The sequence below is a fragment of the Haliotis rubra genome, unplaced genomic scaffold (genome assembly GCF_003918875.1).
Source record: "Haliotis rubra isolate DU_JTF1 unplaced genomic scaffold, ASM391887v1 Scf1339, whole genome shotgun sequence".
Taxonomy (NCBI): Eukaryota; Metazoa; Mollusca; class Gastropoda; order Lepetellida; family Haliotidae; genus Haliotis; species Haliotis rubra.
Genome location: NW_025765269.1, coordinates 90,939 through 118,166, shown reverse-complemented (window position 1 = coordinate 118,166; position 27,228 = coordinate 90,939). Strand labels below are relative to the sequence as shown.

The 27,228-nt window shown below is 40.2% G+C and overlaps 1 long non-coding RNA gene across 1 annotated transcript; it reads left to right on the top strand.

Moving 5' to 3' along the window:
* The first annotated feature begins 256 nt into the window (after positions 1 to 256).
* Positions 257 to 4,602, top strand: LOC124267786. The gene is made up of 3 exons (XR_006896126.1): positions 257 to 368; positions 2,708 to 2,710; positions 4,591 to 4,602. It is a non-coding gene; the product is annotated as an uncharacterized LOC124267786 (long non-coding RNA).
* Positions 4,603 to 27,228: the final 22,626 nt, after the last annotated feature.

The window sequence follows — 27,228 nt, the reverse complement described above, 5'->3', positions numbered from 1 at the left end:
TGAGGCAGATCACAAGTTCTTTTTGAAGGATTCCTCCACAACAAGTCCACAACATGACAGACATTTGATTAAGCTTGGTTGAGACTCTTGTTATGTGAAATCTATGTGCTGAGTTCAATCAGTGGTTTAGAAATAAATGATAAAAGACATCGAAGAATGATGAACTTCATATACATGGATTTGCAAACAAATGCGTATAAAATGCTATAAAATGATATGTAATGATAATCAATTCTCTTTCTATGTCTGAAACGAGTATGGACTGTCCCATTCTTCACTAATAGGTAATAGGTGTGTGCAGTGGTCTGTGACCTTATGTGTATTGGGGTGTGTAACAGCTGGCATGTGTAACATATGGGAGGATACCGGTAAACAGTAAAGTTGATCACATTTTGTTCACTGCATATAGCACCCGCATACTTACGAATATGAGTCATTTGAAAATATGGTGACATTTTTAATTTTACTAATATTGCATGTATACAAATATGCGAAAATGAATTATCTGACAAATATGATGAAATTTTAAATCAGCAAATACACAAAATAAGCGTTATATGTCAAACCAGGAAAAAGTATTTATGTGCACTGTGCATTTATATTATAAGATGAGAAACGGTATCAACATAAACAAGTGGTGAGACTAGTCAAGAGTCTATGTTTCTCAAGGTCAATTCTTTCTTCAAGGTGCCGGTAGTGAACTCCACTTACTTGAACAGACTATAATTGTGCAGGCACTGGACTGTTAATCCTAATCCGCTTAAAGCCAATTAAAGTGCAGGCAAAAAGAGAATACACCAAATATTCCAGCTTTATTGCGTCGGTCTGTAAATACTCGAGTCTCGTCCGGAAATTCCAGTGATCAACAGCATGAGCATCTATCTATTACAGGTCCTCCCAAAGGCTCAATTTATAAATTGAGCCTTTGCGAAGTCCCTATAATCGTACATCCAGTGTGTATACTACTACTGAGGTGCATGCTAAAATTTGATGAAAATCAGTGCAATAGTTTCTGAAATATTGCCTTTTGAGTGAGGGTCGGTCGGGAAAAAGGCTCGGGAAAATTATGGCCTTTGGAAGTCCCGTTCCGCTATTGTGTATACTACTCCAGGGTTCATGTATACTCTGCAAAAAAAAGAAACGCACAGGTGAAAACTCAGGAATGTAAACACTTTATTTTGTTTCCAAATAAAACTTTAACTAATGATCGCACGAACGTAAAATTTCACATGGATGTTGTCAAGAGTCAGCTTTACAACATGCAGCTATCATTTGTCTCTGAAACCATTGCACCGGGCGTACAGATGGCGTGGAGGTCAGTACCTGTTGTGACCACCTCGAGCTTGCAACACAGCTTGGCACCTCCTGTCCATGGACATGATCAGTCTTTGAATCCGTGCTTGGGGGATCCTCCTCCATTCCTCCTGCAAGGCTTGAGACAGTTGTTGCAACGTTTGGGGTTGAGGCTGACGACGTCGAACGCGTTTCCCAAGCTGGTCCCACAAATGCTCTATTGGGTTCAAATCGGGGGGATTTTGAAGGCCAGGGAAGAACTGTGATGTTCTGATTCGTCAGGTAGTCCATCGTGATGCGAGCCACGTGCGGTCTGGCGTTGTCCTGTTGGAAAACGTGACGTTGAGGGTTGATGACAGGTAAAAGATGACGTTGCAGAATTTCATCCCTGTAACGAATTGCAGTCAGGTTACCACGGACGTCACTTCTCCCGTTGTAAGAAATGGCCCCCCATACCATCACACTTCCCCCTCCAAATCTGTCCGCTTCAACTACACAATTACGGGCGTAACGTTCGTTTCTCCGTCTATAGACCCTCGTCCTACCATCGTGTCTTTGAAGTTGGAAACGAGATTCGTCGCTGAACCAAATTCGCTGCCAATGTCTCCAATTCCATCTCTGGACGTTCCTGCACCATCGAACACGTGCCAGGCGATGATGAGGTCGTAGTGTGCATCCTACGTGAGGTCGTCGAGGGCGTATCCCGTGCTGTCTGAGGCGATTTCTGATGGTCTGGGCGGAGACGCGGCGAAGACCTGGGACGTTCTCTGCTGTTTGTGTTGCTGGGACGGCCCGGGTTACGTAAATGGAACACCCGGATGTAGCGGTCCTGTGCAGCATTGGTTACCCGTGGTCTACCACTCCGAGGTCGGTCGCAGGTCGAGCCCAGTTGATTGTAGCGCCTCCATAAACGGGAAATTGTTGTGTGATGCATGTTGAAGTGTCTTGCAACTGATGACTGAGATTCGCCAGCCTCAAGACGTCCGATGGCGATGTTCCGGTCAGCTTCGCTCAGTCGTGGCATGTTGAATTCGTCAGTAAACTGGCGTTGAAAGTGAATTGAACACGTTAAACTGCCTTCCTCATATACCCTACACACTGGTGCATAGGTGAAGCAACTTTCACGTGCATATCGTTCGAAGTGTCATTTACACGTGAAAATTTCATGATATTTTCAAAAACCATCATCAAACAACAATATTTCATGAAATGGTGTGTTTGAGCGATACTTAATGGATATGAACAAGTATACATTATGTTTGGTTAAAGTAACCGGGTTTTGTTTGCATAGAAATAAAATAAAGTTAATTTTAAATTTCATTATCACCTGTGCGTTTCTTTTTTTGCAGAGTATATGAACGCTGGACTGACATAGTTAGCCCAGCATTCATGTATGAGCGTTCTACTGACATAGTATGTATGTCACACAAGCGTTCATGTATGAGCGCTGGACTGGTCAGATTTGTTTGTCATGCTGGCGTTCCTACATGAGCGCTGGCCTGACATGTTTATGTATGTCACACCAGCGCTCATACATGAACGCTGACTGAATGTGGTTTTACAAATTAAGGTCTTGGGAAGTCCCTAATCCTGTTGTGCTATTGTGTATACTACTGGTGGGGGGGAACATACCAAATTTCAGTGAGATAGACATCTATTACGAGCGTGGTGTGTACTATGCGTCGGGACGTAAGCCACGAGCAGTGTTCCGTTGTTCACGACTTTCGTCAGATGGTGATCTTTGTTAACCGTGAAAACGTGGGGAGAGCGGAGCGTGATGTTGAGATTCGGTGTGACATTGAACGACACTCGTCGTGGTCCGCTGGGTCAGTCTGTGTTCTTTTTTCATGTGTACTACCAGATTAGACGCATTTTGAAAGAAATCAGAGCCCTGATTCCGCAGGACAAGGCGTGGAATGCCGTAAACAATACGTATGATCGGCAAGCTTACAAACGGATTTGCGGTAATTTCAAAATCGAACCAAACACGGATTGGCGTATTCTAAAAGCGATAATATAATAAGTGCTACCGATCTCACTCAACCGAGTATTGTGGTTGATGCAGATGGTTCCCACTTTTTGAGCTTGATTTATCGATGTATTTAACAAGTATAAGCTTTCAGTCACGAATGTGAAAACTGTACACGCTTGGTTCCACAACCTCATGCAGTTCTGGCAGAATCAATTCAATTTTGCCGTGGGGTGTGCAACGAGGGGCCGCGGTGTGACGTTGAACAACACTTGTCGTGGTCCGCTGAGTCAGTCTGTGTTCCTGTTTCACGTGTACTACTAGATTAGATGCATTTTGAAAGGAATCAGAGCCCCGATTCCGCAGGACAAGGCGTGGAATGTGGTAAACAATACGTACGATCGGTGAGCTTACAAACGGATTTGCGGTAATTTCAAAATCGATCCGAACACGGATTGGCGTAGACCGGGTACGAACCACAGGTTGGGCATTCTGTGCAGAGGAGCGAAATCCGTGAATGAAGTCAGTGATTGTTTACTGAAAAGTGGTTGGCTCCGACAGGACTTTGCTCTGCCGAGTAATGAATGGCGAGATGATCGTATGAATTTTGAAGGCGGTGTTGCTTTCACTGTTCAAAAGGTGGAGCAGCCTCAATATGCTGAAGACGATTGGAAAGTATATATGCTGGATACGTCGAAAGGGTTGTCTCATCCTGGTGTTGTCAGACTGAACGATTCAATTCGAACGTACGTGTGGGCACTGCTGGCTGCGCTAGCGCAAACGCGTTTCAGCATCGTGGGTAAAGTGATGGCTTACGATGCGCAGAAACAATTCGTGGCCAACTTCGAGGATGCCATTGCCAGACTGGTCGATCAGTCGAGTGCCATCAAATGCTATGAAAACGTGTTGCAAAACGCCCTGTCGAAAGTCGACTACGTGTTTGACGTAGAGTTGTACATGGCTCCGAGGGACATGCAACTGAGGATCCACAAAGTTGTGAGCTATATCAACGAAAACGTAATCGCGACCAGCGATCAAAAATTGGTTGTCAACCCTGATATCAACGTGAGTCACGTCGCACCCCCCCTCAAGTACCGGTGAAACGGGGATCGTGACGTCACCACCATCGCCGGAGCCCAGCATTCCACCCACACCGCACCAATCCGTACACGCCATGGTCGAAAATCAGCAACACATCGATTGCAAAATGGCGCTGGTGGTCGGGGAAATCGCGGTTGGACTGTGCCTCATTTGGTTCAAAATTCCTTAGCGGCGATGTACACCAGACCCGCCATGGCCACAATGAAAGCCAACAGGTTTTGACTGAGCCACGTGACGGTTTTCGAAAAGAAGCCTAACAACCAGGAAACAATGCTGCCCAAGATGCCAGGCAGCGCTTACGCTGCTTTGCCGGCCAGTTTAGCTAGGCTTCGCCGAGCAATTTCAAATGTTTTCTGATCCTACGACAAGGGTCGATATGATGAAGCCCAAAACCGTGAGAACGCTGGCGATGGTGATCCCTTGTTCCCGGAACAGAATTCGGATCCTGTCGGCCAATGTGGTATCCTCATTCAAGACTGCATCAATGGTTTTGCGAACACGGCTGATCTGTGATCAGAAGCATCTCGGTTGGAGGAAGTGGCTTCCAATCAGGTCCGTTGCGCAATCTTTTCTTTATGTTTGTTTTCATGGCTTCGTCGTAATTGTCGTCCACGAACATGAGTTTTATTTTCTCATGAGCGATGTGCTTGTCGATTTCGTTTAGTTTACCCATGTTGTTCACGAGTTCTCCACGCACATTTTTCAAGGTTTCGTCTAGACCCCATAGTTCCCTAGAGGAAATTCGAAACCGGGCAAGGGTTCGTTTGAGTACGTGATCAATATTTTTTCGATTTCGCCCGACACTTCTTTGGCACGCTCGAATACTTCTATGGGATCGGCGCCAGCACCAACGAGTTCGGTCCGTGTGTTTTGCAGATCTTGGACGACCTTCGGTGGAAGGTTTTGGGGTTGTCCGCCGCCATAATCTCGCAGGTTAAATTCGTTGCAAATCAATTGATTGCCACCACGGCGACTGGCGAGCGTTGACAAGGCGAGTGGTTTTCTCGTGTGTTTGTTCATGAGATCGACCTCTGGTTTGGTTTTCAATAGCAGTGTCCCTTTGGTGTCGATTTTGACTTTCGGATAGTCGCGACCCTATGGTTTGACGTAATTTTTATAGCGCATTAAAGCATCGTAATAATCGTCCACGGCCTGCTTTCAAAGTTCGTTGCCAACGGTATCCCCCATACAAGAGGTGTCCTGTGCTGCATCGTCATCGTTCAGCAGAGAGGCTGGACGTCCAAACCGTCCATCTGAATATCATCTGCCATTTTTTTTATATTAAACTTATAACATACATAGTTTCAATGTAAAACAATGTCGAAATACGGCTGAAAGCTAGATCCTTTCCGAAGATCGAGAGAACCCCTGGGTCTCAAAGCCGTGCGTCAATCGGTGTCAATCACCAACAATCCGAGCACGATCGATCAAAACCAAACGCTGCTGGTTCGATTCTCCAACTTGGGCATGAACGACGTCATAGTCCCCGGTATGACTCAACTGGCTTTTCACATCAAGTTGGAGTCCACGACCGACAAATCGTCAAGAAAACCACTATCAAAATCAGCGGGGAATGAGGTGCTGAGCATCAGTGATAGCGATGTGTTTTACTGTTACATGGACCTGTGGAGAACCTCGAACGAACGCGATGACATGGCGTATCAAGAACTTTGTCGGGATAAAGACCGTGAAATCCGTGTGGGGTATGGTTTCACGCAAGACCAGCTCGGCAATATAACGGCTGGAGAAAAAGCCGTCGCCGAGGCGTACGGGAATTGGTTATGCATACCGCTCGACTTCGAGCTGCTCGAGGGGCACATGCCGTTTTACCAGGCTGCGCTAGGCGAACAGCTGGGATATGAACTCATGTTCAACAACTACGGCAAAGTCATCTTCACGGTGGCCAGCTACGTCGTCGACAACATCTCGCTGGAGTTCGACATGGTCACGAGCCCGGAACTATCCCAGCAGATTCGCCAACAGTGCTCGGGAAATCTGTCCATCCTGTACGACCACGTGTTATGTCATCGGACGATCGTCAAGGACAAGAGCGACACGCTGTGGAACATCAACCTGAACGTGCCGGCTCGATCGATGAAAGGCATCTTGATCATTCCCATGACGGAGTACGAGCCATTTCAAAGAAACAGCAATCTCACTTGGAATCCCGAGATCATGTAAGTGGAAGTGACCATCGAAGGTTTGCCCAACCAGCTGTTCAGCCAAATCATGCGAGCTCATCAGCAGTGGGATGAGATAAAAAAAACACCAGCCATCAAGCGACACTCGTCTGAAGCCAACGACGTCACCAAAGACCTAGGTTTCACTTACGTGATGCTCGGTAAATACCTGAATAAGCATTACGTGCTGTGGCTGGACATGCGATCCACGGACGACGACAGGCTGCACGGCAGCGGTCGTCACATCGACAACGGCAGCGAGGGGATCACCATCCAAATTGCTAAAAAGCTCAAAATCCTTCTGGCAAGTTAAACTTATATTTGTACGTGATTATGGCCGTGCAACTCGATATAGACAATGGAAGATTCGTGCAAGCCATTTATTGATTTACCTAGCGATCCCCTACTGCGCCATCGTGTGCGATCAGACGGGATGCTGGAAGGCTGCTATTGTGACATGTTCGACCACATCGTCATTCTATGCCAAACTTTACAGGTGAACAAGACATACATGGAGAGACCGTGGGTGATGACGGACCTGGACGTGTACAAAATCGATCCTGGAATTCGTCTGCAGGACTGGTTACGCGCTTACCATGGCAAACTGAAAGGAGAATCGACGCTGTTCAACCTGGATGACTGCAGCGCCAACAAGGAGATGTTTAAAAAACGAGATGCGCTGCCGTACCTGGCCTTCTCGAGCCGACACACGAAACACAGAGTTTGGGTTTTGACACAAAAAAATTCAACTCGGCGCTTAAAGATTTACTGGAACAGACGCGATGGGTCGCCCTGTTTCACTGCAAGGACACGGATTCGTTCGAGGACTGCATGCGAGAAAACGACGTGATCCAGTGCAAACAAGAATGAGAATGAGTGAAGAAACAGCTCGCCAAACGAAGCACGCCAATCTCCTGTTGAAAACTAATTAACCCGTTGCATATGCGTCGTAAAACAATACGAAATTCAAAAAGGCAAAGAATTGTCATTATAGTTATTTGTATAAATATAAGGGGATACGTACACATAGATTGCCACCGATAGTCTAAGACACGTCTGTACACGCAGATATGATTCATGTGCAACGACCTCTGAAATATCCAATGCATAATAGTAAAATGTAACAAAGTGCAACATATAACGGTGAACTAACTAGAACGCATAATAGTAGAGCAAACTGAACGCAAGGCAGTAAAGTATAACAGTCGGTCCAACACAGTACTAATGTGCAACAATTAGTTAAACACATGACTCTAAGAGTGAAGGAAACAGTAGGCTCTACTAGTAAATTGAAACACATGATAGTAGACTCTAACAGTAAATGAAACACATAACTGTAGACTCTAATAGTGAATGAAATGAATGACTGTAGACTCTTACAGTGACTGAAACAGTGAAACAGGAGATTGTGTGCGTGTCTGGGGATTTAAGTCGACCGTTTCAGATAAACGTATATCGATCATCTCCTACAGGAAATATTAAGTCCTACGTAGGAGATAGTAAGTCGTAAGTAGGAGATACTAAGTCCTACGTAGGAGATATTAAGTCCTACGTAGCAGATATTAAGTCCTACGTAGGAGATACTAAGTCCTACGTAGGAGATAGTAAGTCCTATGTAGGAGATACTAAGTCCTACGTAGGAGATATTAAGTACTACGTAGGAGATAGTAAGACCAAAAAAAAATTTCCCCGTGGCCCTACTACGCTTCCATAGGAAGCAATCCTTACATCGTTGTTGAACAATGGATAAAAAGCTGTAGCATCCCCAACTCCCTGTCCGGCCCATGCATATCCAAGACCAAGTTGAAACAATGTCTTTTTGATTAGCGTAGCCTAGTTGTGCTTATTTCTAGCCTCGCTAGCATTTTCAACGAATATACCGTGGCATCTTATAGGCTTTTAAGGGGTAGCGGTGAGGGCGCATTGAGATGACTTTCAACCAATATAAGATAGAACGTTTCAGTGCCAAGATATAGACTGGGTACCTTCCGCATTCACCTAATACAATATCACTGGGTGTTGATCTGTGGATGCTCAGAAAACGTTTACAAGCTTGCAATTGATTTTTTTTCAATGCCTTTAAATCTATGAATACCCTATTCCTCAGAACCATATAATAGAATTGGCAGGAATTTACGGTCAAAAATTAAAATATAGTTCATACGAGAGATATTCAAACTTAAACAAGCTACACTGAACGGTTATAAGAGCCTTCTTAGCTTTCAGAGTCAGATATTTCTTGTAAATAGCATGCCAAGGTATCTGTATGATGATGAAACTTTAGTTGGAGCAAGTTTGTAGGTCCACTTTTCTGTTCTAGAAAGTCTGCCCCCATGTTTAAATACAAAAATACTTGTCTTGTTTAAATTTACTTGGAGACTCCATGTTTCGCAGTAATTCTCTAAAATATCAATAAGTTTTGGGACTCCTGTTACCGTATCAGAAAACAGAACAACGTCATCAGCAAATAAAAGAAGAAACAGCTCGAGTAGGTCAGAGAATACTTGAACGCCATTTGTACAAGTGGACGTGATTTCATCGACCAATTATTTAATGAAAAATGAGAACAGAAATGGACTAAGAACACAACCTTGCCGTTCCCCTAGAGGACATTCAAATACTTCTGTGTTTACGTTATTCGATGTACGCACACATGCTTTCACGTTTTGGTACACAGATCGCAACACTTTATCCATTTTTTAACCTAGTCCATTCTTTTTAAATAGATACCAGGCCCCGATTTTTCGAAACAAACTTAAGTCTGAGTTTCGACTTAAGTTAGAGTTTTTACTCAAATTTGAGAAAATGCATTTCCCAGAATGAACTAAAATCGATATTAAACTCAAACATAGTTGATAATTTGAGTTTGGTGGATAGATTACTTAAGTAGTTTGGGCTTTTTCATTTCAAAAATGCAGTTGAGTTTAAAATTCATCTGTTTCAAATTGTCCAACTCAGTTTAAAATTTGAGTAAAAACTTAAGTTTGTTTCCAGAAATCGGGGCCAGAGCTTTTGTCTGTTAACGGAATCGAACGCTTTTGAAAAATCAATCAAACAAGCATAGTCTTTGCTGATAAGGGCCTGTAGCTGACCTCAATAATACGTCATTAAACATGTTAACCCCTTGTTCAATATCAAATAAAGAAATATACGGTGCATCATTCAAAGAGTCAGATGAGCTTTCGAGCATTGACACATAAATATCTTCAAAATCGTGCTTCCACGTGTACTTGGTAAAGCATGAATCAGAAGTAGCCGTGCTGTTTCGGCAATATAACCCTACCCTGTATTGGTCGGTAATGAGAATATAATTGGCAGGTGTTCAGAATCAGGTTTTGAAAGGATGTCGAAAGATAGTATTTCTCTATTAATTGGTTCTGATCCAATGACATAATCAATAACGCTGCAACCGTTATTACTAATAAAAGTAAAATCACCAACACCTTTATCGCTTCCACAGCGGCGATTGAATATGTGCAAGTTATGGAGTCTACATAGCTCGATCAGGTATTTGCCAAATACATTTACACCGTTGTCACAAGAGAACCGTCGTTCCTTAAAATGATCAGATACGTAATCATTCACTTCTTCAAAATCAGGTGCAATATACTTAAAGTTATCATCAGTGAAGTCATCTATTATGCCGGTTCTTCCATTAAAGTCCCCACATAGGTGAGTGAGTGAGTGAGTTATTATTTAACGTCACATCGGCAATATTTCAGCCATATCGTGACGAGAACATTCACTACATTGTAATAGAATATATATAGTTATTATAAAATATTTGCCATATCGAAGGACAGTAAAAATACTAGATAATCACAGATATCAATATAAAACTAGCAAATAAAACTAGCTAAAATATTCCAATTAAAAGAAGACAATACAATGTAAAATGGGCTATAGATCGCCAACAACTGAAGGTAGATCACCATACTAAGGCCCATGGGGGCTTACATTACTTTTGCTACCTGCATGGACCCTAGCTGGATTTATACCATCCCTTCAGCCATTGGCGTTTATACTGAGATTTAGCCATACATTAAAATGACAAAAATACTACGATTAAAAACCTGGTAGGCTGAAATTTACTTGAAATGTTTTGGGACTTACGTACCCTCTCAGGAGGACAATAATTTTACGCTACGTCAACCCCCTTTGAGGGCACAGCCACTAACAATCTAAGTTAACAATCTAAACTACCAATCATTAAAATACATCTACTTACAGAGCATATTAATCAAAAATCAGTGATCAAATCAATTTCTTTTAAAAAACCAAGAATTAAATGAACATGAACAGTGTTAAAAAGATCCTTAACAGTTTTAACATTAAAATATTTATCCCTTATGATGGAGAATTCGACACAGTCAAGCAGGAGATGCTTGACTGTGACTTTCTCATCACAAGGGATACAAAACGGAGGATCTTCACCTTTCAACAAGTAGTTGTGAGTATACCTTGTATGGCCAATGCGACATCGTCGCATAATGACCTCTTCAAATCTGGACTGACAACCCAAGTGAGTGTAACCAATATAAGGTTTTATTTCATGTAGTTTATTAATACCTACTTGAGTGTCCCACTTCTTCTGCATCAGATCACGGATGTAAGTTCTAATGCAAGCTTTGTAATCAGAGTAAGGAATAAGAAGTGGTGTCACAGATTTGTTGAGTGCTGCCTTAGCAGCAAGATCAGCCATTGTGTTCCCAGAAATGCCAACGTGGCTGGGTAACCAACAAAAGACGATGTCGCATTGGCCAGTAGCAAGTTCATTATACAATTCAATAATTTCTAATAAAAGTGGATGCTTACAAGAAAGATTTTTAATAGCCTGAAGGCAAGAAAGAGAGTCAGAAAAGATGATATATTGTTTATGTTTGGGATGTCATTTAATATATTTAAGAGCCGTTAATATGGCGTTTGCTTCTGCTGTAAAAATGGAGCTGATACCTGGTATTCTAGAAGATATTGTTCTTGATCCAATGACCGTGGCACATGACACCGCACCACCGTCCTTGGACCCATCTGTAAATAAGGATTTGTGTGTATTATATTTAGTTTTTAGTTGATTATATTCTTGTTTATATTGTAATTCATTAGTTTCAGATTTCTTAAACTGTGTCAAAGTAAGGTCAACTTCAGGCCTAACCAGTTGCCAAGGAGGAGAAGAAAGAAGACGGGAAGGAGCTATATTTCCCAGCTCAATGCCGGCAGCGGACAGGAATGGCTTAATTCTGTGCCCAAGAGGCGGAACAAGAGAAGGTTTTTTGTTGTATAAATCCTCATAGAGGGGATTAAAGACGCAGTTATATGCAGGGTTAGATTTGTTAGAAAACAGTTTGGTAATATACTGTAATGATAATTTGATACGGCGTTGTGCAAGAGATGGCTCATCTGCCTCGACGTAGAGGCTGTCAACAGGTGAAGTTCTAAAAGAGCCAAGACAAAGTCTCAGACCTTGGTGGTGGACAGAATCTAATAGTGTTAGGTTGCTTTTGCAGGCTCCACCATAAACGATGGAACCATAATCAAGTTTGGAACGTACCAGTGATCGATATAGATGTAGGAGGGTAGCTTGATCCCTCCCCACTTAGAATTGGAAACGACTTTTAACAGATCAAGTGCCTTCAGGCATTTGGCTTTAAGTGATTTAATGTGTGGCAGAAAAGTTAAGTGTGAGTCGAAAATAAGACCCAAGAACTTGGCCTCCTTTACAACTTTAATAGGGGTGCCATTTAAAAATAATTCTGGATCTTTATGAGGTTTATATTTTCTGCAGAAATGTATACAATTAGTTTTTGCTATAGAAAATTTAAACCCGTTTTCAAGTGACCATTTGTCGATTTTATTGAGACAAAGTTGTAATTGTCTCTCTATTGTATGCATATTTCTACCTCTACAAGAAACATTAAAATCATCCACAAATAGTGATCCATCAACTGAATCACTTAAAACCTTTGAAAGGCTATTTATCTTAATGCTAAATAAAGTCACAGACAAAATACTGCCCTGTGGAACACCTTGGTCTTGATTAAAGAAATCTGACAAGGTTGATCCCACACGAACTTGAAACTGTCTGTCGGATAAAAAATTAGTTATAAATTGAGGCAAGCGACCTCTCAACCCAAAGGCTTGTAAATCTTTTAAAATACCATGCTTCCAAGTGGTGTCATAAGCTTTTTCAAGATCAAAAAAGATGGATACAGCATGTTGTTTGTTAATAAAAGAATTTTTAACAAATGATTCCAAACGAACCAAGTGGTCAACTGTACTACGGTTTCTACGGAAACCACATTGGATATCAGTGATCAGATTGTTGGTTTCTAAAAACCAAACTAAGCGATTATTGACCATTCGCTCCATGGTTTTACAAACACAGCTAGTTAAGGAAATAGGTCGATAATTAGAAGGATCTGTATGATCCCTGCCAGGCTTTGGGATAGGAACAACTATGGCGTTTCGCCATGAAGGAGGGAAATATCCCGTTATCCAAATATGGTCAAAAATGTTAAGTAAAGTTTCCAGGCAAGATTCAGGCAAGTGTTGTAAAAGTTGGTAATGGATAGCATCAGGTCCCGTTGCAGTATCATGAGCTTGTGATAAAGCAGTGTGAAGTTCATGTAATGAAAAGACCTCATTATAATCTTCACCATTATCAGATTGAAAATTCACTTTTTTTCTTTTCTTGTTGTGTTTGATAAGCCTGAAATTTTGTATTATAATTTGAGGAAGACGAATGTTTAGCCAAAGTTTCCCCCAACTTATTTGCAATATCACATTTTGCAGTTAGGATGTCATTATCATCTTTGAGATGTTGAATACCACTAGATTTGGAACCCTTGCCTTTGGTTTTTTTGGATCATATTCCATACCCTTAACATAGGAGTACGGGAATTTATTTTGGAAACGTAATTTTTCCAAGTATGACGCTTAATGTGCTTCAACGTTCGTCGAGCTTTAGCATAACTGATTTTTACATTATTTAAGTTGTGTACTGTAGGATGGCAGCGAAAATATTTCTCTGCTTTCTTCCTACTTTTCCTAGCTTGTTTGCATTCGTCATTAAACCATGGTTTACGTATGTGTGGGTTTACAGAGGACTTAGGAATAATGTCATCAGCTATATGTTTTAGTTTGTCAGAAAACATTTTAATTGGATCAGGAACATCCATGAAAAGGTCAGGTATTAGTTCTTCGAGGCACGTAGCCTGAAATAAGGGCCAATTGGCCTTGGAAAAGTTCCATCTTGTTAAAGGAGGATCATCGGTAGGGTTAATTGCTGTAAGCACTGTTGCAAAATGGTCACTCCCACAAAGATCATTATGGACTGACCATTGAAATTCATTATAAACATTTGAATCAGTGAGTGACAAATCTAAAGAAGAATATGTACCCGTTGCAGGATGTAAATATGTGTTAGAGCCGTCGTTGAATATGCATAAATTATTATGAGAGATAAAATCTTCAAGACTTTTCCCTTTGTTGTTGGTATCAGTACTTCCCCACAGTGGGTTATGTCCATTGAGGTCACCCATTATGATACAGGGTTTAGGTAGTTGGTCAAATAAATCTTGAAGATCGGACTGGTGAAGAGTTGAAGATGGAGAGATATACAAAGAACAGAGAGAAATGGTTATATGTAAAGTAAGACGAACAGCAACAGCCTGAAGATTGGTTTTAACAGGTACAAGGCTGTGGATAATGCCATTTCTAACCAAAATGGAAGATCCACCAGTGGCTTTGTCGCCTGGAGGTGAAAAAGAATGGTAAGACTGGTAATGACGCAATTCGAACTTATCAGTTTGTTTTAAGTATGTTTCTTGAAAACTAAATGCTGATGGTGTAAAGTCTTGTGCTAGTAATTGTACTTCATTAAAATTGGTCCTAAGTCCTCTGCAATTCCATTGGATTAAGGGGTTATAATTCATGTTATAGCGGGTGGTAATACTGGGGATCTACTTTTCCCCTTCCGAGGCGAACTGCTTCTATTTCGCGCACGTGGATGAGGGGAGACGTCCATGTCTTCTAAAATTTGAAACTTGTTATAGATTTGTACAGGGTCACGTGAGCCCTTTTGTACTCTGTCAGATTTTTGCCTGTGATCAACTTTATGGCTAGGATTTTCCACAACAGGAGACATTGTTCGTGGTTCAGTCTGACACGCAGATGTTGCATGATTCTCGTCAACAGTAGAAGCTGATGTGATTACTGTGTATTTGTCAGCTTTAGCCCAGGTGATATCTGTCTGACATGCAACAGACATAACGGATTTAGCAGGGGGGCGAGCAACAGCTGCAGAGTATGTCATACCTGACGATGGAGGGGAGGCTGCATTTACTAAACGTTTTGCCTCCTGGTAGGTTACATTCTTTTGAATTTTGAATTTGACAATTTCATATTCACGTTTCCAGATTTGACATAACTTTGATGAAGACATATGATCTCCATGACAGTTAACACATTTTGGAGAAGACGAACAGTCAGAACCTTCATGAGCTTCTTCACCACATCTGTAACATGTCGCACGATTCCTGCAGGATTGGGCACCGTGCCCAAACTTTTGACATTTGTAACAACGAAGTGGATTTGGAATGTATTGTTCCACTGCGATGTTACAATAACCAGCTCTTATAGACTTAGGATGTTGGGGTTGTGAAAAAGAAATTAAATAGGTGCTTGTATTTAAAGTTTCTCCATTCTTTTTAAACATGAACCGTTTAACATGAGTCACTCCTTGATTTTGTAATTCTGTGACGATTTCTGTTTCACTCATGTCGGCAAGCCAGCGGTCTCTGTCTCTACCTTTGCTGCTGTTCAGAGACTTGTGGGGTGAAACCAAAACTGCAGTATTCACAAGCTGTTTTGTGGCTAAGAGGGTAGCTGATTGTTTGGCCGTTTTACACTCTATGAGGAGAAACCCAGATCTTATCTTTTTAACAGTTTGGACATCACCAACAAGTCCATAAATTGCTTTTGATGTGGCAAATGGATTTAGTTTTAGTGGTTCACCATCAGTAGAAGAAACAACCAAAAATCTACTCCATGTATCCGGTAATCGGTTTATCAAACTGTCCTCATCAGAGGACAAACACTCATCCAGTGCTCGTTTATGTTTTTTGGGTTGAGCCATGGTTAATAGTAGAAAGATTCACCATCTCAGGTCCCAACCCCCCACGGATTATCACAAGGACAATGCTATATACCAGTGGGTCTCCGACTGGCAGCACCAAGGATACTGAGATGGTATACTCCAGCAGAAGACTAATTGAAAATTAATCAGACCACCGGATTGGCCCATGAGCCACCGCCTTCTGGGCATAAGACTCTAGGCAAAGCTCATAAGATCAAATTTCAAAATCTTAAAGTGTTAAATGAACAACGAGAGCCAAGACCAAACTTGAAACAATTCCAAATCAAATTTGTGCAATTATATAAATACATACTCCATGCACAGGGCTTGGCGTGACCAGCCGATTGGTTGAACCGGGCCAATTCAACCACCCGTCTAGGTGAAGTCAGGGCCGAAGTGGTGTGTTGGACAGAGGAACACTGTTCCTGGAACCAGTGCCCTCAACCACCAGAATCCCTTCCTCCACCGACACAGGGGCGCAACCCAAGGCAAACGGGTTGGTGGACCAAATATGCCCCCGGGTCCACAACGGGGGGTTGAAGGGCGCTTAGCGTTACCCAGCACCCACCACGAGGAGGTGGCCCTTCATGGGTGCCTTCTGACAGATGAAAAATATCAAAAATCTTAACAAAGTCAAGAAAACATATATCGTTTTCTTTATTTTTTATACCAGAAATATTCCACGTGGAGATATAAACGTGTTGTCGAGTGTCCGTAGAGATTGGGGGTGTGTTTGGACGAGCTCGCCCGCGTCCCTATGGCCACTTTGGTCTGGGATCGGTCCTATTAAACGAACGGTTTGTCTACCGTTATCCTTTTCTCCACGTTGTTGAGTTTCATGTGTGGAATGTTCATGGACGATTACGAGTTTTCCATTCTTGTAATAGCCTCGTTTATCGTTCGCTGATAGGTCACGAAGAGTTTCTCTCTGGTTAGGAGTGAGATCGTTTGCAATGCCAATGTTCCTTGATCTTAAATCCTCTCTTTTGTTCAGTGCCCATATCTTTGTCTCCGTGTCCCAGAATGAAATTATGATAGGTCTGGGTTTGGAGCTGTCGTCACCACCTAATCTGCGAGATCTTTTTATGTCGCCTGCTTGTATAGAGTTATCTCCATCTCCACACACAGACCTGAACAACTGAACCACCTTTGATTTACTCTCGCTATAGGAATCCCCTCGTCCATCCTCTGGAATTCCAAAGAGGATAACATTATCCCTGCGGCTGTAGATCTCTAATGTCTCTATTCGTTTGTCAAGCTCCTCAACCTTTGACGAATTAAAAGAGTGCTTATCCTGCAGTTGTTCGTCTAAAGCGTCTAAGTCTCAGCGCAGAACATGTTGGTCTTCATTTAGTTTAACAACATCATCTTTTAGTCCATTTACGACTGCAGACACTGACTTCAGGTTTTCCTGGACATTGCTCACTTCACACTTAAGCTGACTCACGCTTTGATGTACCTCTTCCTTGACTGGTTGTATTTCTCGAGTGAGAACAGATATAATTTCCGACTTAGAATTTTCGAGAGGAACGTTGTCCTTTGGTCCAGGACTGGATTCAACATCACCACAACATAACAGCTCCGGATAATGTGAGTTTGCAAAACCTGCACGAGTAAGTCAGGGTGAGGGGACGTAGCGGCTTTTGAAGCTGAGACTGACCATGTAACATCGTGACCACCAAGTCCACGTGCAATTCCCAAACTACGCTCCGTAAATATCGTGTGGCATATTAGGCATTCCGTTGTTTCTAGAAAGACTGCAAATGTATTTAGTCACAATCAATAAAAATATCTTTGTTATGTATTATTAGGTAACGAAGAAATCGATGATCCAATGGAAAGTTACCTGAATCACTCAATTCCAAAAGAAATTTGGCACCACAACAAGACGCTATACCCCTTTTGGGAATCAGGCGACATGCTGGGTATTCAAGGTAAAAATTAGTAGCTCATGCCTGACGTCATATATGTTTACGAGTCAGAAACTATCAATGTCTCAACGTTTGAACAATTCTGAAACACTTAAACGTTGAACGTTATCATCAAGCCTGTACATCCTACACTTACCCGTAGATACAAATACTGAAAGATGCAGTAATAATTTCCATTACCTCAGCTTCACGGTAGATAAAGAGGTAGACTATTTGGCATTCCATTGTTTTCAAAAAGACTGCATATGTTTCTAATGATAATAATTGTCATGAAGTCGGGCAGTTGGCTGGAAGGGACCTGAATCACTCATTGGAACGTTGGCACCGCTTCATGGCCGTACTTGGAAGACTAAAACCAAGGGACATGTTGCATATTGGTCTAGGATTGTACTATCTCTGTGGCATATATGTTGGTAAGTGTAGTGTAAGAAAGTCTTGCGGTTGTATGCTTGCTTTTTTGTTTAATGCTGTGCTTATAAGTATACGAGGGATATAAGCGATCTATATTCATCACGTATAACTTAGGAAATACAGTGATTCATTAGCATCGACCCATGTAATTTTAGTTATTCAAAGGGAAATTACTATGCCTGACGTTATGACCAAGAAAATCATCGTAGTTCAGGTTAAGAATTAAGTTATGAATTTAGCATTATTATACCCATAAGCTCTACATATGAAGATCCGGGATAGAATATGTATTCCTCAACCTATGAAATTCAAAAAATGCATTTAAAGGGGATCATGTGGTCAAAAATACTTAAATATATAACGTTTTCTTCAAACTTGTAGATTATGTATTTACTCGTGGTTACCAGTTGATATGATCTGGGTTATTAAGGAGGTTGTATAGTGGACACAGAAGACTTCTTGGCATTCCATTGTTTTCAAAAAGACTGCATATGTTTCTAATGATAATAATTGTCATGAAGTCGGGCAGTTGGCTGGAGACAATGCTACAATGGGAAGGGACCTGAATCACTCATTGGAACATTGGCACCGCTTCATGGCCGTACTTGAAAGTCTAAAACCAGGCGACATGTTGCATATTCGTCGAGGATTGTACTATCACTGTGGCATATATGTTGGTAAGTGTAGTGTATCAAGTTATTAGAAGAAAGTCTTGCGGTTGTATGCTTGCTTTTTTGTTTAATGCTGTGCTTATAGGTATACGAGGGATATAAGCGATCTATATTCATCACGTATAACGTAGGAAATACAGTGATTCATTAGCATCGACCCATGTTATTTTAGTTATTCAAAGGGAAATTACTATGCCTGACGTTATGACCAAGAAAATCATCGTAGTTCAGGTTAAGAGTAAAGTTATGAATTTAGCATTAATATACCCATAAGCTCTACATGTGAAGATCCGGGATAGAATTTGTATATCTCAGCCTATGAAATTAAAAAAATGCATTTAAAGGGGATCATGTGGTCAAAAATACTTAAATATATAACGTTTTCTTCAAACATGTAGATTATGTATTTACTCGTAGTTACCAGTTGATATGATCTTGGTTATTAAGGAGGTTGTATATTTGACACAGAAGACTTCTATTATCTAATGGTAAACATTGTCAATGTTTTACGTAGGTGCAGGTAAACTTGTGCACTTGTCTGGAGTCAATGGTTCAATGGAAAGTGGCCTGTATCACTTATTCACATTGAGTGGAGCATTGTTCAATAAAGGGATCGTTCGCCAAGATACTGTTTTCGACGTTGTTGGAGTCACGGACGTGGTCAGCATAAATGTACAAGACAAACAAGTACTGTAAGTTTTGTTGTAGATAAAAAGTAGCATTCATTTCTAGACCAACTCTGGACACAAGTTTCGTAGCGTTTTGTCTCTAAAATAATTTTAAAGATCCCAACATCTTTTTGTTTTGACATTCCGTGTGAAGTTTTACAAGGGTACGGTAACAGTAAACTGTTGCGGGAACATACTTGTTGTCTTTTTCATCTTATCCATTGTTGCTAAGAAATTACATTCCAGGTGGTCTCGATGTTGTTCTGTTGTTTACAGCCCACTGGAACCATCTGAGATAGTAAACAGAGCATTATCCAAAGTTGGAGAGGGTGGATATAACTTACTCCATAAGAACTGTGAACACTTCGCTTCATGGTGCCGGTATGACACAGAAGAAAGTGATCAGGTTTGTATTTGTCCAACAGTTCCTTTGCCGAAGTCATTTGCCTTCAACTAAGCACAGTAGTTTGACAATCAGGTCAATGATTTAATTACGTTTATATTACATTAGACCATTATAATTATATTATCACACAGGCCAGTCTCTTATGCTGGTAGCCAATTCAGGACATAATCGAGGAGCCAAACATGATGCTTGGCCTCGTATCATATTAGTTTTCAGAACAGCTAGCATGTTCAATAATATGAATGTTTCATCTAGCAAAACCCATGATTTAATAAGTTTTATTTTGTTTCCAAGGTTTTTATAAATGGAATTATTGTAGAAAGCAATCCCACGTTTTCCTTTCCTTTCAGGTTAATCTGATATTTATGCTTTTGGCAGTCGTTGTCTTTGCGGTGTTTGTATTGGCATTTCGGACTAAAATTCTCAGATGGAAGCGATCGGCCAACCACGCATTGACCCACATTTTAAAAGTAGGAGTATTGAGATGTATTCAGTTTATCAAGAAATATGGAATCAAATTGTATCACTTTTGTACATTTTCGGTGATTTACCTTCAGTTGCTGGCGATCTATAGCCTATTATTTTATTGTGTTTTGTCGTTTTATAGTGTGCATTTTAATATGAAATACTAGTTTTAACTCTGATACTCTGGCTGTTTTACTGTCCCTTGACGACAGGTTTTACATTATACATTTATTCATCATGAATGTCATATTGGATCTTGTCATGATATGGCTGACATATTGCCGATGTGACGATATTATTAAGTCAAACACTAACTATGATATTGTTCTTCATTATACATTCTATTTTATTAATTTAGTCGAGCAGGTTCCATGTTACGTTAATGTATGTAATGTGGAGAAGCTAAGGTGATTTCGAGACAACTGTGAATTCGACACATAGAAGTTCCATCACAACTGTGTACGAGGGGATATCAAAAAGTTCTAATTACCACCAAGACTTATTCAGGGTACAAATTTTATTTTGCTTTTTTGTCCTTATGATTTCTCTACATAGTCACCATCCCGAGCTACACATTTCTGCCACCGTTTCTTGACCTTGCGCAGACCGGCTGAATACAAGTCCCCTGATTTCATGCATCTTGGCTTTTTTCGGAGGTGTGACGTGGCATGTTTCCACTATCTACTCATCTCTTTTGTCTCAGGATCATACAAATAGATCCAACATTCGTCCATTGTTACAAGACATCTGCAGAAATCCTCTTCACCCTGCTCCAGAAGCCCCAATGCCCGTCGTGACATGTCCCGTCGAGTCTGTCTTTGAAGATGAGTCAGTAAGCGAGGATCCCAGCGTGCTAACACTTTAAACATGTGCAGCTGCTTATGGATGATGTTCCATGCACTGCCATAACTCCAGTCGGTCTCATGTATAGCCATTGGTATTGTTACACGTCGATCTTCCTGAACCAGCGCCTCGACTTTGTTCACGGTGTCCAAATCATCAGTAAGTGGGGGTATCCACTTCTTGGCTCATCTGTGAGGGAAATGTGACCAATTTTGAAATTCCTTTTCAATGTTACAGCAGTGTCATAGGATGGGCTATCATCACCATAAACAGATTTCATCTCATCGTGAATTTGTAGTGCAGTGCAGTCCTTCAAGTGCAAGAACTTAATTACACTGCGCGCCTCAGTCTTCTTCATACTTGGAGGTACTGGTGTGTATGATCAACTAGCACAAGACTGAATATAGTGAAGTAGATGGTTCTTGGTCCATTAACTAGATAAGGATCACTGATGTTACAGTCAAAATCTTATCCTGATTGCTCAGTAACTTCGCGGTGATAATTGGAACTATTTGATACCCCCCTCGTATTATTGGGAATCTTGATGTACGTCTATGTACCTTTATTTATCAACTTTATTGTATACACAGTAACTTTGTTGATACCATACAGCTATGCTTGAAGATTTGACATTCCCGTAAAATGAGAACCTCTCGTTCTGGCAATTTGTTTCTCCCAGAAGTCAGCACACACAGTGCGATACATGGCATATCGATGGCACAACAATGTTATAGATCTGTCATATGTGTTATAACTGTACTTGCTAGAAAGTGAGCTTTTGTCGTTTCCGACTTGTCCCTTTGCCGTCTTGTGCATTGTTTCTTAAGAATCCTTTGGGACTGATAAAGCCGAAACGTGCCATGATCCTTACTCCATGATTAGTTTGTTTAAGGTGCTTGAATGTTGTATGGGCGCCACAACAAACATAGTGACAAATCTATTCATGACCATTAATCTGCCTGTTTGTGTTGGTTGTGTGATTGAGCATATGTTTTATGACTTTGATTTGACACGGGAAACCTACACAGAGAGTAAGGAAAAAGTTCTCGAGATTCTCAACAAGGCAAGAGAAGTTAGGAAATTACAGCCCCTCACCCCCAGAGATATTGAAAGAGCCCACAGACTATCTCCCCCAAAACAGGATAAGGTCAGACCCAAAATCGTCAGGATGTGCCATTGGGAAGATAAATGGCACTCTTTAAAGATGCGGGAGGTGCTACGAGAGGATGGCTACGGCATAGCCAACGACTTGACCAAATACCAACGACAGGAGCTACATCGTCTACGGGCGGAGAACCCTGACACAAGATACTATTATAGGGGGAATAAACTTGTCAGGGAGCCCAAGGAGAATTCTAATCGTGATGACCAGTCAACACCCACAGACAGGGTTAGAGCTCCCGGGGAACAGCGCAAGCGTCGGCGACTGAGGTCAAGTCCGCACCCTCCGGACAGGGGGCAGAGGAGATAGGGGTTAGGCCAGGGTAATTTTACGACGCATCACAAAAATCCCAATGAGACTGATAAAGCAACTGACATTAAAAATGATGTTAACTTTATTTTCTGGAACATCGCAGGTATATCAAGCAAGTTAGGAGATATTGATTTTGTAAAATTTATAAGGCAGTTTGACATTGTTGGTCTAACTGAAACATGGACCTCTGATGATAATATTGAACATGTGTTTCCAGACTATGACATAATTAACAAACCGGGCAGAAAGGATCTCTATAGGTGGCAGACTCTCTGGTGGGATAGTGGTGATGATAAAACATCATTTGACGAAGTACATTTTGTGGTCTAAAATTACGGAAAATTGTGTTTTTCTCATCTTTGATAAGATTCTCTTTAAACTGGAAATTGATGTGTTATATGCCTGTGCCTATATACATCCACAGGGATCCACGTATTACAACAAAGCTGGTCTACTTTGTAAAATGGTATCACTTTATTTCAAGATAATTTACTGGACTTACTGTCTAATATGCAAGATGTACATATTTTTGTGCGGAGGGGATTTTAACGCCCGTACAGGTACAGACCTAGACTTTGTTGAAGATGACATTATTGAATACACAGAAGGTGGAGAAAGCTCAATGTGGGATTTTCTTATAGACTATTTTAACATTAAGAGATTTTCTACTGATAAAATTGTAAATAATTTTGGGAAGTGCCTTCTCAATTTGTGCTCTGTATTAAATATCCACATAATGAATGGTCGATGTGGATCGGATGCTGAAGTAGGTGATTCTACTTATATTGGTGCTAATGGCACGGGTTTAGTAGACTATGCTATAGCGTCGTCATCACTGTTTGACAGTGTTCGTGACTTTTCAATCCCGTCCCGCACAGAATCTGACCATCTACCTCTTACTTTGTGTTTACGTGCGCTTCACTCATATGGGTACCCCAATACAATGAAAAGAAATCCTTTAGATTTATTTGGGAACAGCATAAATTAGACCACTTTTTAGACAAAAATATTCTTTCAGACAATGTACAAGGACTACTTAGTGAGTCTCTGATTCAGCATTTACTGATATCGATAGAAGTGTTGATTTGATAACTGAAGCTCTTTGCATAGCTGCTAGCGACATGAAAAAATATATCACACCAGTAGACAATATGAAAATCCATGGCACGATACTGAATGCAGGAAACTTAAAAAGAAAGATGTAAATATTTAAACAAATTTAGGAAATCGAAAGACGCAGACACTTTAGAAAAATATCACAGCAGTAGGAATGCATACCATGCACTTTGTAGACAAAAGCGAAATGAATATTTTAAGGTAAAACAACAAAAATTAGAGAATTGTATAAATGATTCAAAAACATTCTGGCCTATGCTGAAACAAATAAACGGACAAGCGTATTCGCGAAATAATATACAAATTGAAGATTGGTACAATTATTTCAGTGACCTGTTCTCCCACTCGGATAATGACAGTGCATTACATGACCAGTCTGACACAGAAGTGAACAATTCTGATTGTTCTGATTTTAGTCCAAGCTTCGTAGAAGATATTCTTGACTCACCAATTACTAAGGAAGAAATACTTCATAGTTTCCCAAACTTAAAAGCTAATAAATCTTCTGGTATAGACTCTACCATCTCTGAATTTTTTAGACACTCTACAGATTTACTATTGCCACTCTTAGAACTGATATTTAATATCATCTTGGAAAAGGGATACTTCCCAAAATCCTGGTCCACTGGCATAATAGTTCCTATACATAAGAACGGAGACGTAAACAATCCTGAACATTATAGGGGCATAACTTTATTAAGCATATTTAGCAAAATATTTATATCTACCATTAATAAGAGGTTAGTTAAATGGGCAGATACTCTAGACAAGATAACAGAATCACAAGCTGACTTTAGGAAGGGATACACTACTATTGATAACATATTTGTTTTACATTCTATTATTCAGAAATATCTTAATCAAAAGGGACAAAAATTATATGCCTTATTTGCAGATTTTTCCAAGGCGTTCGATTCAATAAACAGGAACAAACTATGGAATCTCTTAGACAAGCATGGTGTCAGTCGCAAAATGGGAAAATTACTGCGGAGCATATATGCAAATGTGAAAATTTGTGTAAGGAGTAATAATGAATTATCAGATACATTCCCGAGCCAATTAGGAGTCAGACAAGGCTGTATATTAAGCCATTTTCTATTTACATTTTTCATAAATGAACTAGCAACCCAAATCCAAGAAAACTGTTCAAACGGTATCCAATTACATCCAGATATAATGCAAATATTCCTGTTACTATTTGCCGATGACATCATAATGTTTTCAAGCACAATTAAAGGCCTACAAAGAGAAATTATTGAACTAGAGAATTATTGTGATAAATGGAAACTAACTGTAAACCAGGCTAAAACAAAGATAGTTGTTTTTAAAAATGGAGGTAAGCTAGCCAATAATGAAAAATGGTTCTTCAAGGAAATAGACTGAAACAACCACTTCAGATAAATACTTAGGCGTTCATTTTACCAATCATCTTTCATGGGCAGTACACACATCACAGGCAGCTATACAAGCAAAGAAAATATTATTAGGTATAATAAAATATATACATATTTTAGGCGACTTGTCTTACAAGTCTTTTTTCAAAATATTTGACGCCAAAATATACCCAATTTTGTTATATGGTGCAGAAGTATGAGGTTTTAAAACTTTTGATGTCATAGAAAAAGTCAATTTGTATGCATGCAAGAAATTTCTGGGCGTAAAAACAGCCACGTCAACTTGTATGGTCTACGGAGAATGTGGAAGATATCCATTGTACATAGAATCAAATGTAAAAATTATTAGATATTGGTTGAAATTATTAACAAAGCCCTCACACAGATTGCCAAGAAAATGTTATGAAATGATGATACTATATGATAGCCATGGGAAACGTAATTGGGTAACAGACATAAAACAGTTATTATCATCTATCGGCTTCGGCAATGCCTGGCATGAACAATTTGTAGAATCTCATTCTCACTTTGTCTGTACAGTTAAACAAAGACTTAAAGATATATTCCTTCAAAATTGGTTAACTAGTCTCTCATTATCTAATAAATGTTTTACTACAAAATGATAAAAGATTCCATATATGCAGAACATTATCTTTCAGTCTTGACCATAAGGAAATATAAATCTTCATTGGCGAGATTCCGCTGCTCCGCGCATGATTTATATGTTGAAACTGGGAGATACCAAGGTATTGAGAAAGAAAGTAGAATCTGCCAAATGTGCAACTTACACGAGGTCGAAGATGAGTTTCACTTTTTATGTGTTTGCCCAGCATACTTAGCGTTAAGAAATAGATATATAAAGAAATATTATTATGTACATCCTGAAATGCATAAGTTTATATCATTGATGAATAATTCCAGTAAAACACATATAGAAAGATTGTCCATATATATCCATAAAGCTTTTATTCTCCGAAAGAATGCTCTACTACCCGCACATGATTAAACAATGTACTACAGGCCTGTGGCCTTTCAGTATGAAATAAAGATTGATTGACAATGGTCTTTAATTCTCTCAAAAGGGACATTGATGTATTTGGCCTGAAATTGCCAGAAAGAGGGAGCTAAACTTTGAACTGTATTCCATAGCAACTGATTGTCTTCGTAAATATATTTATACTCTTGTACGAATTTACCAGTTAGCTACAGCTGCAGTTAGCTTTAGGGTAGGGATCATCTATGCCACTCTTAGATTATATGACTAAGAGGTAAACATGTACAAATGTCATCAAGTCAGTGTTTTAACTTCTTCAGTAAATCTTGTTTTAAGCGTGTCTTCTTTTCAACATATAACGCTATTAACTTTATGTAGCTTATGTAGATGCAATAAAGGTGTATGCATCTTGTATGTGTTGATTGTGTTCATGTACTCTTGAATCAGCTTGTGAGGAATTAAGTATATTGTAAATTCAATGCCATCTATTCGCACGTAGGAATGACGACGTGAGTGAGTTTAGTTTTACGTCGCACAGGAAGTACGACGACTTACAATGTCTGAAGGGAGTGAGTGAGTTTAGTTTTACGCCGCTTTTAGCAATATTCCAGCAGTATTACACACACACACACACACACACACACACACACACACACACACACACACACCTCCCACAATGCCTTGAATTATAAGAAATGTCAAAGATTGTCTGAATGTTATTAGAAATATATTTTGCCACCGCATTCCAGAACACATAACAGGAAATGTTCTAAACTTATGGAAAGTTTGAATGTGAAGTTTACACAATACAGGGCGTTTCAGCGAGGTGTCTGTTCAGTCATATACCTGCAACAATAAAATTGTGCAACAATAGAATAAATCGATAACTGTTAACTGTTAACGTTGTCATGAAACTTTACATGGAATGATTACATCGTCCCTGTGTATGTCATCAGTTGACTCGCTGTATCAATGTTACAGAAGACTATTTTCTATTACCACTAACGAAGAGCAGATGCAACGTGAGATGCGTCAATCACTTTAAATTTCTTATTATGCTCTTTTAACACAGGCTGAATGAAAAAGACAATGGTGGTAATGTATGCATTTAAAAAAAAAGAAGTAAAATTTATAATTTAAGATAAGAGTTCTTTTAAAACACTGGGATGGTGGTTGGAT